An 18,686-nucleotide genomic window follows, 5' to 3' on the forward strand; every position below is an offset into this window, starting at 1 on the left:
CTTCTTTGGAGAAATGTTTATTTAGATCTTCTGCCCATATATTTTTTTAGAAATTTATTTTATTTATTTACTTTTGGCTGCATTGGGTCTTCGTTGCTGCACACAGGCTTTCTCTAGTTGTGGTGAGTGGGGGCTACTCTTTGTTGCGGTGTGCGTGCTTCTCATTGTGGTGGCTTCTCCTGTGGACCACGGGCTCTAGGCGCATGGGCTTCAGTAGTTGTGGCATGAGGGCTCAGTAGTTGTGGCTTGCGGGCTCTAGAGTGCAAGCTCAGTAGTTGTAGCATACAGGCTTAGTTGTTCCTCGGCATGTGGGATCTTCCCAGACCAGGGATCGAACCCATGTCCCCTGCAGTGGCAGGCGGATTCTTAACAACTGTGCCACCAGGGAGGTCCCAAGGTCTTCTGCCCTTTTTTTTTTTTTTTTTTTGCGGTACGCGGGCCTCTCACTGTTGTGGCCTCTCCTGTTGCAGAGCACAGGCTCCGGACATGCAGGCTCAGCGGCCATGGCTCACGGGCCTAGCCGCTCCATGGCATCTTCCCGGACCGGGGCACGAACCCATGTCCCCTGCATCGGCAGGCGGACTCTCAACCACTGTGCCACCAGGGAAGCCCTTTTCTGCCCATTTTTTGATTGGGCTGTTCGTTTTTTTGATATTGAGCTGCATGAACTGTTTGTATATTTGGGGGATTAATCCCTTGTTGGTTGCTTCATTTGCAAATATTTTCTCCCATTCTGAGGGTTGTCTTTTCGTCTTATGGTTTCCTTTGCTGTGCAAAAGCTTTTAAGTTTAATTAGGTCCCATTTGTTTATTTTTGTTTTTATTTGCTGTAGGAGGTGGATCAAAAAAGATCTTGATGTGATTTATGTCAAAGACTGTTCTCCCTATGTTTTCCTCTAAGAGTTTCATAGTATCCAGCCTTACATTTAGGTCTTTAATCCATTTTGAGTTTATTTTTGTATATGGTGTTAGGGAGTATTCTAATTTCATTTGTTTACATGTAGCTGTCCAGTTTTCCCAGCACCACTTATTGAAGAGACTGTATTTTCTCCATTGTATATTCTTGCCTCCTTTGTCACCCAAAGGTGTGTGGGTTTATATCTGGACTTTTTATCCTGTTCCATTGATCTATATTTCTGTTTTTGTGCCAGTACCATATTATTTTGATTACTATAGCTTTGTAGTATTGTCTGAAGTCAGGGAGCCTGATGCCTCCAGCTCCGTTTTTCTTTCTCAAGATTGCTTTGGCTATTCGTGGTCTTTTGTGTTTCCATACAAATTACTCAGCCATAAAAAAGAATAAAATAATGCCATTTGCAGCAACATGGATGGGCCTAAAGATTGTCATACTGAGTGAAGTAAGTCAGACAGAGAAAGACAAATATCATATGATATTGCTTATATGTGGAATCTAAAAAAAGGGTACAAATGAACTTATCTATAAAACAGAAATAGAGTTACAGACGTAGAAAACAAACTTATGGCTACCAGGGGTTGGGAGGGAGGGACAAATTGGGAGATTGGGATTGACATATACACACTACTACATATAAAATAGATAACTAATAAGGACCTACTGTATAGCACAGAGAACTCTACTCAATACGCTGTAATGGCCTATATGGGAAAAGAATCTAAAGAAGAGTGGATATATGTATATGTATAATTGATTCACTTTGCTATACACCTGAAACTAACACAACATTGTAAATCAAGTATACTCCAGTAAAAATTTAAATAAAAATCATTATAAGACCCAGAAAAAATAAAATAAATTAAGAATAAATAAAAACAAATTTCAACAAACATTTGTTGAATGTCTGCTATGAACCAGCCACTGTGCTAGGCTCCTGGTACAAAGATGAATAAGACCAGGGCCAATGCGAGAGTTGGAGCCGGAGGAGGCAGGAGGCCCATTTGAATTAAGACGTCATATACTTGAAAGGCCTCAGAAACAGAGCTACAGTGACAGGAATGCAAGGTGGTAATTTTACAACTTTAACTTTTTGTCCCTGTTTGGCACTATTAAGTATCTTCTTTTTAAAAATCCTGTCATTGTTTTTGGAAAAGCATAACTATATTATATTATACTTTAATTTGTGAAAAAGCAGAAATTTATTAAATCAGAATTTTTAAACAGGCTACAATTTTTGGAAAATTGTTTCAGGATTTCTCGGTGTTTTAATATGTGAGGAACTTCCAAAAATGAGAGAGACCCCTGAGAGACCACAAATAAGACTTAGTCTCAACCCTCAAGAAACTTGCAATCTAAGGGGAGAGAGACACACATTAACAGGCCATTTCAGTTTTGTGTGAACCTGAAGCTTTCTTAAGCCCTATGCGAGAATCTTTCAAGACAAACCAGTATCAACAACAATAACAACGGTTTGGCCAGAAACAGATACTAAATTGAAGTACTTAGTGGTGAGGGGGGGAAATGCTAAATTATTTCACTCCATTTATTCTTCAATTTTCAACTAATTCCATGTCCCATTCTGCTATTCCTATCATTTCATTTCAATAAAGGTTCAAAATGTATTGAACAAGTTACTTTGCCTCTTTTCATCTAGTTAATGTCATCTTATGAAGTGAGATTATGAGCTATATCTATTTCAAGGGAAGACAAATTATTTGGTTGGAAGTCTATCCAAATTAAGAGTCTGCACTAAGACCATCCTAGGTCTCCTCCCCACTACAGGTTATAAACAGACTGTTCATACAGCACAATCCTCAATGTCTTCCTTTATATCCACTATAATGTTATTTTTCTTTTTTGACTGACATCAACTGCAGGACTCTGTTTGCCTGATCCTCAGAGGAAAAAACAAAACAAAACAGGAGTTTAAAAGATTCAGAAGAAACCAGTGAACATATAAGAAGGTGCTACCTTCGTCAATAAAAATAATGTTCTGGGCTCTAAAGCTTACATAAAAGGGAGTACCTCCTGGTGGTGAGAGAGGGATCCTCACACTAAACCCATGTGCCCTCACTCTATCTCAGTGGTTTTCCTTAGACTCGAAAAACTCTTATTTATCACTATCACCTCAGGCTAGCCAGGGCATGGCACTACTTCCCCTTCAACTCTGTCTGGCCCAAGTAAGTACAAAATATTGATTACCAGCATAGACAATTATGGAATATTATAACATTCCAGAAACAGACAATGAGAAAAAATCCAAACAATATTGACAAAGAAGAGGCTTTGATGTGGGTTAAGAACCTATACCCTAGGATTAAAGGAGAACAAGAAGTAGATTGTTCCTCAAAGGGCAAGAAGTTAATCTTTGAATCACCTCTATTTCTGACATTGGATAAGGTTATCCCAGTTACCAATGCCCCTAGCTGCCTGCCAAAAGCAAAAATAAATATTCTGTGGAGGCACGCCATGAATCACAACTAGACAGCCTGTGCAGCGCAACTACTGAGGCCGCGCACTCTGGAGCTCGCATGCCACAATTAGAGAGCCCGCACGCCGCCCAAGAGCCCACGCGTCGCAACAAAAGATCCCTTGTGCTGTAACTAAGACCTGACAGCCAAATAAATAAATAGATTTTTTTAAAAATCCTTTATGGAGGAAGATAAAGTCATCCTAGGCCTCAAATTATTTATAAAAATTTTCACACATAATGTCCAGAATTCAATAAAAAAATTAAGAAATGAGACAAAACAACATGATAAAAAAATCGAGAAGCAACAAAGAAACAGAGTCTCCAGATGAGACATAGAGTGTAAAATAACCACTGTTAATGTGTACAAGAAAATTAAAGACAAGATTGAGAAACTTAGAGAATTTGAAATGATAACAAAAAGGTAAAAATAACTAAAATATATAGCAGTCAAATTAAGAACTCAATAAATTAACAGATTAGACACACCTGAGGAGAGAATCAGTGAGCTTCAAGATCAGAAGAAAATGTCCATGTGAAAGCAAGGAGAAAAGGCAAGAGATGGCAAAGACATAGAGAATGCAAGTAGAAAGTCTAATACACAGGTATTTGGAATCTCAAAAGCAGATAGCAAATGGAACAGAAGGAATATGAAAAATATTATGCCACATCCCTCTGACATTCTTGTTTCTGATGAGAAACCTACAGTCATTTGAATTGTACTTCCCCTATAGGTAAGTTTTAATTTTATTTATTTATTTATTTTTCTGGCTGCTTTCAAGAATTTGTCTTGGGCTTCCCTGGTGGCGCAGTGGTTGGGAGTCCGCCTGCCGATGCAGGGGACACTGGTTCGTGTCCCGGTCTGGGAAGATCCCACATGCCGCGGAGCGGCTAGGCCCGTGAGCCACGGCCGCTGAGCCTGCAAGTCCGGAGCCTGTGCTCCGCAATGGGAGAGGCCACAACAGTGAGAGGCCCGTGTACCGCAAAAAAAAAAAAAAAAAAAAATTTGTCTTTAGGCTTCATAAGTTTAATTATGATGTGTCTTGATTTTGATTTCTCGTGACTTATCCTGTTTGGAGTTTGCTCATCATCTTGAATCCATAGGTTTAATCTCTTATCAAATTTGGGAAGCTTTCAGCCATTATTACTTCAAATACTTTTTCAGCCTCACTCTTTCTCCTTTCCTTTTGGGTCTCTGATGACATGAATGTTAAATCTTTTGTTACAGTCTCATAGATTCCTGAGGCTCTGTTCTCTTTCTCTCTCTCTCTTTTTTTTAAGTCTATTTTTCTCTCTGTTCTTCAAATTGAGTTATTTTTTTTTTCAGAATACTTTATTTAACCATCTGAAAATATGTTCTTTTGGTTTTAAGTCTTGCAAAATGAGTGGTAACTCAAAGATCTGTTCACTATTCTCTGAGTATGTGTGGTTATATGCCTGTGGGTGGACAAATGTTTATGTCTACAGATGCTTTTGCTTTTTATAGTCATTTTAGCCCCACTTCATTAGTATATAAAGTCTTATTATTCTAACAATGCTAAAATCTGAGTTAAATATTCCAAGTCTAACAGTCTCTTCTCCCAATACTTCCTCCCTCCCTCCCCTAAGTCTGCTCCTCAGCTTCCATTAATGCTAGGTCTTTTGATTCTTCCATCTTCCAGTTCTCTGATTCTTCCCTCTGTACCCTTCATTCTTCTGCTGAATCCATCCAAAGATCTTTTTATTTCAGTTACTGAATTTTTAGTTCTCAAATTTCCATTCAGTCCTTCTTTATATCTTCTATCACTTTGCTGAGGCTTTGTATTCTTTTTCATTTGTTTCAAGCATGTTCATAATTGCTCCTTGAAGCATTTTTATCATGGATAATAACTGTCTACTCATTCTCATGTCTCTGTCATCTTTTTGGCATCTATTGATTGAAAATAGTTTGAGATCTTTTGGTTCTTGCTTGGTAGGATAAGTGATTTTTTTCCCCCTTAAGATGAATGACTGTTTAAGTTGAAACTTGGATATTTCACATGTTATGAGACTCTGGATTTTATTTAAACCCTCTGTTTTGACTGGTTTTTATGACACCTCTCCTGCAGAGGAAAGAAGCATCTTATTACTGCCTGATGGAGGAAGAACTCCAGGTTCCCCACTTGGCCTCCACTGACACCCAAGGAAGAGGCTGATCCTTGTCATTACTGGGCAGGAGCGGATGTTCTGGCTTCCCACATGGTCTTCACTGACACTGCAGTGGAATTGGCCTCTTACTGCTGAATAATGGTGAGAGTCCTGATGCTCCACTAGGCCTCCTGTAACATCACCTCAGGAGGAGAGAGAGGGGAACCTTGTTACTGCTGGGTCTGGATTAAGATCTGGGTTCCTACTTGGCCTTCTGTGACACCATCCCAGGAGAGGAGGGGAATTGGGATGCGTCACTACAACCTGGAGAAGGCAAACGTTTAGCCTCCTCACTCAGTTTTGCTGCCATGGGTAGCGGTGGGACCACATTCTTCTCTGGGGTGTTTGGCCTCAGTAGAGCAGTTTCTGTCTAAAAGTTTTATGTCTTGTGAGGCTGCCCCTTTCTTGGTCCTTTGACTAGAGAGAGCAGGCTATTGTAGGGTTGTTGGTTTTTTTTTCGTGTGTTCATTGGCACCTCTGACTTGCTGGCTTCTTTGCCTATGAATCTGGGATACATAAGCCAAAAGAAAACTCAAGGAAGTTACCACTGTGTTGTTCCTCGGGTTCTGAGGTCCCTAGTCAGTCTTCTTTCTTCTATCTTTCAGAGTCTTCTTATGTTTGTTTTTTACATAAAGTGTCAGGTTTTTAGTTGCGCTTAGTGAGTGAAATAGTGAAAAGTACATCTACTCTATCTTCCTGGCAGTAGAGGTCTTGCATTCATTTTGTTTCTAAAAACATCATATGAGAATATTATTTATCTTGATTTCTGAGTTTTGACCCCCTCTCAAATTTGGTAACTCAGACAAGTGCCTCCCTCACCTTACCTTAGTTCCAGTCCTATTTAGAAGTCATCTTAGAAGCCAAAAAAAAAAAAAAAAAATCCAAAATAAGGCAAGAAATGAGAGAGAAATAACACAGAAGAGTAAGACAAACAGAAAACAAATGTTAACAAAATAGATTTAATCTCAAATATATTAGAATTACAATAAAATTAATGGGGGGGGGACACATGAACATTGAGAAGTTAAGGAAGACAGGAATATCCAGAGAGGCCAAGGAGAGTTCAGTGAGTTTCATGCTTGCAATAAAAATTTAACAATAAAAGCACAGTGCATGGATCCTAAAGGACCCTTTGACAATATCAGCATTCATGAGTTTCTCCAACTTCCAGGAGAATAGTAACCACTTCCACACCTGGGTGTTATTACATTTCATATTGTTGTTATGCCAAGATGGGACCAGAGCTGAACTTGAACACTCAAGATTTAGCAGCCACTTCGGGCAACAATGCTGAAAAGAAACTTCTAGGTCTGGTGTGTCATCCCCTGCTTAACTTGCTGTCTTCTGTGATTTTTGCTATCCGGCTGCTGTCCTGCCTTCCTCAGCTCCACAGGAATGATTGAGTACTCTCCTAATTTGGAGTTGCCAAGCCAACATTAAAGTTTGACTAGTATAAGAATAAAGGTCACCATCTACAAGTTGGGAAGCAACTAAGTAACTGTCCTCAAGCACATACTGACATCCTGGTTCCAGCATGTTGCCTGAAGGAAGAAAAGGAGGAAATAACCCTAATAATTTGATCAGTTTCTTATTTGTGGCATATGTAAAATATTATGTGCCGCTCTGAAAAATCTGGACTTGTTATGATCCTTTTATCAGCTTGCTGTATCTGTGGGCTCACTGGGGACATCCTGGATTTTTAGTTCCTTTGGGCAACCACAAGAAGATTTTTTTCTTTTTCTTTCCATTGTTTTTTTTTTTTTGCCATGCCATACAGCTTGTGGGATCTTAGTTCCCCGATCAGGGATTGAACACAGGCCCCAGCAGTGAAAGCACTGAGTCCTAACAACTGGACCGCCAGGGAATTCCCAAAGATTTCGTTTTTTTTTTTTTACATAGGAAATTTTTTATTTGATAAATATAAAGATTTCGTTTCTTGACCCATAAATAACTTTTTAAAAATTTTAGCAGATAGCAAACAGAATATAAACCTTATACTGGGGCATAACAATGAAGACCATGTAATGAAAGCTTACTACGTACCAGGTACTAATGTAGGTGCTTCCCATGTATTATCTCATTTGCTTCCCCTAACAACACTATTTTAAAGATGATGAAATGGAAGGTAAATGAAATTAAACGATTTGCCCAAAGTCACCCCACTATTAAGTTGAACTAAGACTTCAGCCCAGGCTATCTTTCAAACCACACTCTTAACCACAAGGCTATCTCCTTCCCAATGTTGCTTTAAAACATATACAGGATGGGGCTTCCCTGGTGGCGCAGTTGAGAGTCCACCTGCCGATGCAGGGGACACGGGTTCCTGCCCCGGGTCCGGGAGGATCCCACGTGCCGTGGAGCGGCTGGGCCCGTGAGCGATGGCCGCTGAGCCTGCGCATCCGGAGCCTGTGCTCCACAACGGGAGAGGCCACAACAGTGAGAGGCCCGCAAAAACAAAAACAAAAACAAAAAAACAAAAGCAACAACAACAACAAAAACATATACAGGAATATGGTAGCCAGAACTACCCTTTGTTTGTCAACTCTCAAGTTTGAAGAATCCATTTTAACTCCAGAGAACATCTATAAACCTGGTTATTATTAACTGACACAAAATCTGCACCACAGAGAACTGTGTTTTAACACTAACTTCATTCTTATGTTCTCATCCTTATTATTCTTCTAGGTACCTGATTACTAAATGCTTCTGGAGGAAATCACGATGTCTGACAGACTGCTATCACAGAAATTCGAGGTCACCAACCTCTACCAGATCCTGTTGATGCTACTGTGATATTATTATGTTCAAGATCCATTTGAACTCTTTCCATTCTGTGGTAGGCAGCTTCTAAGATTTCTCCCAAAGATCATGCTAGGACAAGCATACTGCACTTTTTAAATATTTATTTATTTATTTTTGGCTGCGTTGGGTCTTTGTTGCAGTGCGCGGGCTTCTCACTGTGGTGACTTCTCTTGTTGCGGAGCACAGGCTCTAGGCGTGCGGGCTTCAGTAGCTGTGGCATGCGGGCTCAGTAGTTGTGGCTCATGGGCTCTAGAGCGCAGGCTCAGTAGTTGTGACTCATGGGCCTAGTTGCTCCGTGGCATGTGGGATCTTCCCAGACCAGGGCTCGAACCCATGTCCCCTGCATTGGCAGGCGGATTCTTAACCACTGCGCCACCAGGGAAGCCCTGCACTTTGTTTTATTGCACTTCGCAGACACTGTGTTTTAAATAACTTGAGGATTTGTGGCAACCCTGTGCTGTCAGATGATGGTTAGTATTTTTAAAGCAATAAAGTTATTTTTAAATTAAGGTATGTACATTGTTTTCTTAGACATAATGCTATTGCACACTTAGTAGACTACAGTATAGTGTAAACATAACTTTTGTTTGCATTGGGAAAGCAAAAAATTCACGTGACTCACTTTACTGTGATATTCACTTGATTGCGGTAGTCTAGAACTGAATCTGCAATATCTCCGAGGTGTGCCTGTAGTTCCACCACTGTATGATTACTTTCCTTTGACTGTGGGCTGCATCTGGTGACTTGCTTCTAACAAATAGGATACAGAAAAGTGATGGAATGTCACTTCTGAGATTAGGTTACAAAAAGACTTTGGCTTCAGGCTTCCCTGGTGGCACAGTGGTTAAGAATCCACCTGCCAATGCAGGGGACGTGGGTTCAAGCCTTGGTCCGGGAAGATCCCACATGCCACAGAGCAACTAAGCCTGTGCACCACAACTATTGAGCCTGCACTCTAGAGCCTGCAAGCCACAACTACTGAGCCCACGTGCCACAACTATTGAAGCCTGCGTGCCTAGAGCCCGTGCTCTGCAACAAGAAAAGCCACTGCAATGAGAAGCCCTCATGCCACCATGAAGAGTAGCCCCTGCTCGGCGCTACTAGAGAAAGCCCGCCTGCAGCAATGAAGACCTAATGCAGCCAAAAATAAATAAATAAATATTTTTTTTAATCTATTAAAAAAAAAAGACTTTGGCTTCTGTCTTGCTTGTTCTCTCTTGCTCTGATGGAATCTAGCTGTCAGTCCCTATTGTGAGACCCAAATGGAGGGAGGTGGTATAAAGAAAATTGAAGTCCTCTGTCTAAGAGCCCAGGGGAAACTGACCTCTATCAACAACCACTTAAGAGAACTTGGAAGCAGATTCTGCCCTAGCCAAGCGTTGAGATGAGAGCAGCCCCAGCAAACATCTTGATTAGAAACTTGTGAGAGATCCTGAAAATCCAGCTAAGTGATATCCTCAGACCCACAGAAATTGTGAAATAACAATATTATTTTAAGCCACTACATTTTGGGGCAATTTGTTACACAGCCTTAAATAACTAATACATCTCCCAATCTCAAACTTTTCCTCCCCAACACACACACACACACACACACACACACACACACACACACACCTTTCTTCTCCTAATCTTGGCTTTTAGCAGATGACCTGGCCACCTATTTCATAGAGAAAATAGAGGTTTTCAGTTAGACGGGAATTTCCTCAACCTCCTGGAAGCAAATCTACACTCCTAAGAACACCAAATCTATTAATCCTTCCAGTGTTAACAGATGTTCTTCTTCTTATCTAAAGCTGATTCATTCACCTATCCTCTCAACTTCATCTTCTTCAGTCTCTTCCTTTCTTGCACAATTATCCCCTTTCCTCCTGTATTTTTATCATCTTCCACTGCTGGATTCTTCTCTATCAGCATTTAAGTTGTTTAAGTCTCTCCCATACCAAAACACAAAAACTAAAACTGGCTTGACCTATCACCCTCTACAGGTACTCCTTTCTTTCCTCCCTTATTTTTTAATGAGAGTTCTGTCATTGTCAACTCAACTTATTTTCCTAATTATTCCTTAACCTACTTATTTATTCCTAGACTCCCCCACCCCCCATGGAACATTCCTAATCCTTATTTAACTTGAGCACTTTGGAGCATTTCGCACTGCTGATCATATCCTGTCTTTTAAAACATTGACCTCCTTGAAGTCATACTCCTCTGGTTTTCCTCCTTTCTCCAGCTGCCATACTGTCCTTTCGGGTTCTTTTTTTCCTACTAAACCCATAAACGTTGATACTTCTCAGGGATAAAGTTCTACACCTTCTTCCATTCTGACCCTGTAAGGCCAAGAGAGTCCAAATTCAAATGCTTTCAGAAAAAGGCAAGTAAAAATGAATGATATGTACTGGGTCTAAGACACTAAAAAGTGATGGGGGCTATGGTGAACTAGATAGTTCAAATCCCATTTAGAGATGGCAATCTCTATTTGGCTTAATCCAATTGTTATTTTATAGGCAAGCAGCCATATAGACTGGAATTTCCAAAATGCCTATTTCTAGGTGCAATTTCTTAGTCTTAAAAACACTCTGTGAGGGCTTCCCTGGTGGCACAGTGGTTGAGAATCCGCCTTTCGATGCAGGGGACACGGGTTCGTGCCCCAGTCCGGGAAGATCCCACATGCCGCGGACCGGCTGGGCCCGTGAGCCAAAGCCGCTGAGCCTGCACGTCCAGAGCCTGTGCTTCGCAATGGGAGAGGCCACAACAGTGAGAGGCCCGTGTACCGCAAAAAAAAAAAAACAACAAAAAACACTCTGTGAACAATAATGATAATATTAAACCACCAGCAGTCCAATTTAACCTACAATCTGCTAGTCTCTCATCCCTGCAGATTCTCCTAAAACAATCTCATCTATTTCCATGCCTCAATATCCACTTTATGCTAAATTTTTCCAAATCTCTAAGGTTAGCTCTCTCCTCCATGCTCTATACGGATCCATATATAGTTGCCTTTTTTTTTTGACTGCACCACACGGCTTGTAGGATCTTAGTTCCCTGGACCAGGGACTGAAACCCTGCAGCGGAAGCGCAGAGTCCTAACCACTGGACCACCAGGCAATTCCCTCTATCAGTTTTCTAATCCCATTCGCCACCATGGTTTCATCTAGATTACTAATAGCCTCCCAACTGGTCTCTACTTCTATTTTGTCCCATTTAATCTATTATCCGTAGAATTCTCTTTAAAAAGTAAAATTTACTATGTCACTATCCTGTTCAACCTCCAAGACTTTCCTTTGTGATAAGAAAATCTAACATCTTTAACACTGTTTCCAAGGCCCCTGTGGGTCTGCCCAGCAACATTCCTTCAGTTCTCGGAATGCTATAATCTTGGTGTCTCTGCAGGTTCTTGACTAAGAACACTCAGACTTCATATTGCTTCTTATAGGTCACTAGTTTTCCTTGACCTCCAGATTGTCCTGTTCTTCACATCTCATAACACTCAGCAGTCAGCACCGAGTCAATTCACTGTTCAGAATGTCTATTTACTCCATCATACTAAGATTGGGAAGGCAGAAAGCACATATGCCTTGTTCACCATCGGAATTCCCAGTCCCTTAAACAGTGCCTAGCACAACGTTGGCGCTCAATAAATGTCGGTTGAAATAATGATTACATTTACTCTTACAGACAGCTATTTAAATCCTTCCCTAATCCCTAATCCTGGGATTCCGGGAAGATGGCGGAAGAGTAAGACGCTGAGATCACCGTCCTCCCCACAGATACACCAGAAATACATCTACACGTGGAACAACTCCTACAGAACACCTACTGAACCCTGGCAGAAAACCTCAGACCTCCCAAAAGGCAAGAAACTACCCCCCCCACGTACCTGGGTAGGGCAAAAGAAAAAAGAATAAACAGAGACAAAAGGATAGGGATGGGACCTGCACCAGTGGGAGGGAGCTGTGAAGGAGGAAAGGTTTCCACACACTAGGAAGCCCCTTCGCGGGCGGAGACTGCGGGCGGCGTACGGGGGAGATTCGAAGCCGCGGAGGAGAGCACCGCAACAGGGTGCGGAGGGCAAAGCGGAGAGATTCCCTCACAGAGGATCAGGGCCGACTGGTACTCACCGGCCCGAGAGGCTTGTCTGCTCACCCGCCAGGGCGGGCGGGGCTGGGAGCTGAGGCTCGGGCTTCGGTCGGATCGCAGGGAGAGGACTGGGGTTGGTGGAGTGAACACAGCCTGCAGGGGGTTAGTGCGCCACGGCTAGCCAGGAGGGAGTCTGGGGAAAAGTCTGGACCTGCCGAAGAGGCAGGAGACTTCTTCCCTCTTTGTTTCCTGGTGCGCGAGGAGAGGGGATTAAGAGCGCCGCTTAAAGGAGCTCCAGAGACGGGCGCGAGCCGCGTCTAACAGCGCAGACCACAGAGATGGGCATGAGATGCTAAGGCTGCTGCTGCCACCACCAAGAAGCCTGTGTGCGAGCACAGGTCACTATCCACACCCCGCTTCTGGGGAGCCTGTGCAGCCCGCCACTGCCAGGGTCCGGGGATCCAGGGACAACTTCCCAGGGAGAATTCACGGCGCGCCTCAGGCTGGTGTAACGTCATGCTGGCCTCTGCTGCCGCAGGCTCGTCCTGCGTGAGCCAGAGTCCCCGAATCCGCAGCTCCTTTAACCCCTTCCTGTCTGAGGGAAGAACAGACGCCCTCAGGTGACCTACACGCAGAGGCGGGGCCAAATCCAAAGCTGAGCCCCTGGGAGCTGTGAGAACAAAGAAGAGAAAGGGAAATCTCTCCCAGCAGCCTCAGAAGCAGTGGATTAAAGCTCCACAGTCAACTTGATGTACCCTGCATCTGTGGAATACCTGAATAGACAACGAATTATCCCAAATTAAGGAGGTAGACTTTGAGAGCAAAATTTGTGATTTTTTTCCCCCTTTTCCTCTTTTTGTGAGTGTGTATGTGTATGCTTCTGTGTGAGATTTTGTCTGTATAGCTTTGCTTCCACCATTGGTCCTAGGGTTCTATCCGTCCGTTTTTGTTTTTAATTTTTTTCTTAATAATTATTTTTTATTTTAATAATTTTATTCTACTTATTTTATTTTACTTTATTTTCTTTTTTCCTTCCTTCCTTCCTCCCTTCCTCCCTCCCTACTTTCTTTCTTCCTTTCTTTCTTTCTTCTTCTACTGATTCTTTCTTTCTACTTTTTCTCACTTTTATTCTGAGCCATGTGGATGAAAGGCTCTTGGTGCTGCAGCCAGGAGTCACTGCTGTGCCTCTGAGGTGGGAGAGCCAACTTCAGGACACTGGTCCACAAGAGACCTCCCAGCTCCACATAATATCAAACGGCGAAAATCTCTCAGAGATCTCCATCTCAACACCAACATCCAGCTTCACTCAACGACCAGCGAGCTACAGTGCTGGACATCCTATGCCAAACAACTAGCAAGACAGGAAAACTACCCACCCATTAGCAGAGAGGCTGCCTAAAATCATAATAAGTCCACAGACACCCCAAAATACACCACCAGACGTGGACCTGCCCACCAGAAAGACAAGATCCAGCCTCATCCACCAGAACACAGGCACTAGTCCCCTCCACCAGGAAGCCTACACAACCCACTGAACCAAACTTAGCCACTGCGGACAGACACCAAAAACAACGGGAAGTACGAACCTGCAGCCTGCAAAAAGAAGACCCCAAACACAGTAAGATAGGCAAAATGAGAAGACAGAAAAACACACAGCAGATGAAGGAGCAAGATAAAAAAAAAAAAACCCACCAGACCTAACAAATGAAGAGGAAATAGGCAGTCTACCTGAAAGAGAATTCAGAATAATGATAGTAAAGATGATCCAAAATCTTGGAAATAGAATAGAGAAAATGCAAGAAACATTTAACAAGGACCTAGAAGAACTAAAGATGAAACAAACAATGATGAACAACACAATAAATGAAATTAAAAATACTCTAGATGGGATCAATAGCAGAATAACTGAGGCAGAAGAACGGATAAGTGACCTGGGAGATAAAATAGTGGAAATAACTACTGCAGAGCAGAATAAAGACAAAAGAATGAAAAGAACTGAGGACAGTTTCAGGGACCTCTGGGACAACATCAAACGCACCAACATTCAAATAATAGAGGTTCCAGAAGAAGAAGAGAAAAAGAAAGGGACTACTGAGAAAATATTTGAAGAGATTATAGTTGAAAACTTCCCTAATATGGAAAAGGAACTAGTTAATCAAGTCCAGGAAGCACAGAGAGTCCCATACAGGATAAATACAAGGAGAAATACGCCAAGATACATATTAATCAAACTGTCAAAAATTAAATACAAAGAAAACATATTAAAAGCAGCAAGGGAAAAACAACAAATAACACACAAGGGAATCCCCATAAGGTTAACCGCTGATCTTTCAGCAGAAACTTTGCAAGCCAGAAGGGACTGGCAGGACATATTTAAAGTGATGAAGGAGAAAAACCTGCAACCAAGATTACTCCACCCAGCAAGGATCTCATTCAGATTAGATGGAGAAATTAAAACCTTTACAGACAAGTAAAAGCTGAGAGAGTTCAGCACCACCAAACCAGCTTTACAACAACTGCTAAAGGAACTTCTCTAGGCAAGAAACACAAGAGAAGGAAAAGACCTACAATAACAAACCCAAAACAATTACGAAAATGGGAATAGGAATACACATATTGATAATTACCTTAAATGTAAATGGACTAAATGCTCCCACCAAAAGATACAGATTGGCTGAATGGATACAAAAACAAGACCCATATATTTGCTGTCTACAAGAGACCCACTTCAGACCTAGAGACACATACAGACTGAAAGTAAGGGGAGGGAAAAAGATATTTCACGCAAATGGAAACCAAAAGAAAGCTGGAGTAGCAATTCTCATATCAGACAAAATAGACTTTAAAATAAAGACTATTAGAAGAGACAAAGAAGGACACTACATAATGATCAAGGTACTGATCCAAGAAAAAGATATAACAATTGTAAATATTTATGCACCCAACACAGGAGCACCTCAATACAGAAGGCAAATACTAACAGCCATAAAAGGGAAAATCGACAGTAACACATTCATAGTAGGGGACTTTAACACCCCACTTTCACCAATGGACAGATCATCCAAAATGAAACTAAATAAGGAAACACAAGCTTTAAATGTTACATTAAACAAGACACACTTAATTGATATTTATAGGACATTCCATCCAAAAACAGCAGAATACACATTTTTCTCAAGTGCTCATGGAACATTCTCCAGGATAGATCATATCTTGGGTCACAAATCAAGCCTTGGTAAATTTAAGAAAATTGAAATTGTATCAAGTATATTTTCTGACCACAACGCTATGAGACTAGATATCAATTACAGGAAAAGATCTGTAAAAAATACAAACACATGGAGGCTAAACAATACACTACTTAATAACGAAGTGATCACTGAAGAAATCAAAGAGGAAATCAAAACATACCTAGAAACAAATGACAATGGAGACATGACGACCCAAAATCTATGGGATGCAGCAAAAGCAGTTCTAAGAGGGAAGTTTATAGCAATACAATCCTACCTTAAGAAACAGGGAACATGTCGAATAAACAACCTAACCTTGCACCTAAAGCAATTAGAGAAAGAAGAACAAAAAAACCCCAAAGTTAGCAGAAGGAAAGAAATCATCAAAATCAGATCAGAAATAAATGAAAAAGAAATGAAGCAAACGATAGCAAAGATCAATAAAACTAAAAGCTGGTTCTTTGAGAAGAGAAACAAAATTGATAAACCATTAGCCAGACTCATCAAGAAAAAAAGGGAGAAGACTCACATCAATAGAATTAGAAATGAAAAAGGAGAAGTAACAACTGACACTGCAGAAATACAAAGGATCATGAGAGATTACTACAAGCAACTCTATGCCAATAAAATGGACAACCTGGAAGAAATGGACAAATTCTTAGAAATGCACAACCTGCCAAGACTGAATCAGGAAGAAATAGAAAATATGAACAGACCAATCACAAGCACTGAAATTGAAACTGTGATTAAAAATCTTCCAACAAACAAAAGCCCAGGACCAGATGGCTTCACAGGCGAATTCTATCAAACATTTAGAGAAGAGCTAACACCTATCCTTCTCAAACTCTTCCAAAATATAGCAGAGGGAGGAACACTCCCAAACTCATTCTACGAGGCCACATCACCCTGATACCAAAACCAGACAAGGATGTCACAAAGAAAGAAAACTACAGGCCAATATTACTGATGAACATAGATGCAAAAATACTCAACAAAATACTAGGAAACAGAATCCAACAGCACATTAAACAGATCATATACCATGATCAACTGGGGTTTATTCCAGGAACGCAAGGATTCTTCAATATACGCAAATCAATCAACGTGATACACCATATTAACAAATTGAAGGAGAAAAACCATATGATCATCTCAATAGATGCAGAGGAAGCTTTCGAGAAAATCCAACACCCATTTATGATAAAAACCCTGCAGAAAGTAGGCATAGAGGGAGCTTTCCTCAACATAATAAAGGCCATATATGACAAACCCACAGCCAATATCATCCTAAATGGTGAAAAACTGAAAGCATTTCCACTAAGATCAGGAACAAGACAAGGTTGCCCACTCTCACCACTCTTATTCAACATAGTTTTGGAAGTTTTAGCCACAGCAATCAGAGAAGAAAAGGAAATGAAAGGAATCCAAATCAGAAAAGAAGAAGTAAAGCTGTCACTGTTTTCAGATTACATGATACTACACACAGAGAATCCTAAAGATGCTACCAGAAAACTACTAGAGCTAATCAATGAATTTGGTAAAGTAGCAGGATACAAAATTAATGCACAGAAATCTCTGGCATTCCTATACACTAATGATGAAAAATCTGAAAGTGAAATCAAGAAAATACTCCCATTTACCATTGCAACAAAAAGAATAAAATATCTAGGAATAAACCTACCTAAGGAGACAAAAGACCTGTATGCAGAAAATTATAAGACACTGATGAAAGAAATTAAAGATGATACAAATAGATGGAGAGATATACCATGTTCTTGCATTGGAAGAATCAACATTGTGAAAATGACTCTACTACCCAAAGCAATCTACAGATTCAATGCAATCCCTATCAAACTACCACTGGCATTTTTCACAGAACTAGAACAAAAAATTTCACAATTTGTATGGAAACACAAAAGACCCCGAATAGCCAAAGCAATCTTGAGAAAGAAAAACGGAGCTGGAAGAATCAGGCCTCCAACTTCAGACTATACTACAAAGCTACAGTAATCAAGACAGTACGGGACTGGCACAAAAACAGAAATATAGATCAATGGAACAGGATAGAAAGCCCAGAGATAAACCCACGCACATATGGTCACCTTATCTTTGATAAAGGAGGCAGGAATGTACAGTGGGAGAGGGCAGCCTCTTCAATAAGTGGTGCTGGGAAAACTGGACAGGTACATGTAAAAGTATGAGATTAGATCACTCGCTAACACCATACACAAAAAAAAGCTCAAAATGGATTAAAGACCTAAATGTAAGGCCAGAAACTATCCAACTCTTAGAGGAAAACATAGGCAGAACACTCTATGACATAAATCACAGCAAGATCCTTTTTGACCCACCTCCTAGAGAAATGGAAATAAAAACAAAAATAAACAAATGGGACCTAATGAAACTTCAAAGCTTTTGCACAGCAAAGGAAACCATAACCAAGACCAAAAGACAACCCTCAGAATGGGAGAAAATATTTGCAAATGAAGCAACTGACAAAGGATTAATCTCCAAAATAATAAGCAGCTCATGCAGCTCAATAACAAACAAACAACCCAATCCAAAAATGGGCAGAAGGCCTAAATAGACATTTCTCCAAAGGTATGCAGACTGCCAACAAACACATGAAAGAATGCTCAACATCATTAATCATTAGAGAAATGCAAATCAAAACTACAATGAGATATCATCTCACACCAGTCAGAATGGCCATCATCAAAAAATCTAGAAACAATAAATGCTGGAGAGGGTGTGGAGAAAAGGGAACACTCTTGCACTGCTGGTGGGAATGTGAATTGGTTCAGCCACTATGGAGAACTGTATGGAGGTTCCTTAAAAAACTACAAATAGAACTACCATTTGATCCAGCAATCCCACTATTGGGCATATACCCTGAGAAAACCAAAATTCAGAAAGAGTCATGTACCAAAATGTTCATTGCAGCTCTATTTACAATAGCCCGGAGATGGAAACAACCTAAGTGCCCATCATCGGATGAGTGGATAAAGATGTGGCACATATATACA

Source organism: Phocoena phocoena, chromosome 3, assembly GCF_963924675.1.
Source record: "Phocoena phocoena chromosome 3, mPhoPho1.1, whole genome shotgun sequence".
Taxonomy (NCBI): domain Eukaryota; kingdom Metazoa; phylum Chordata; class Mammalia; order Artiodactyla; family Phocoenidae; genus Phocoena; species Phocoena phocoena.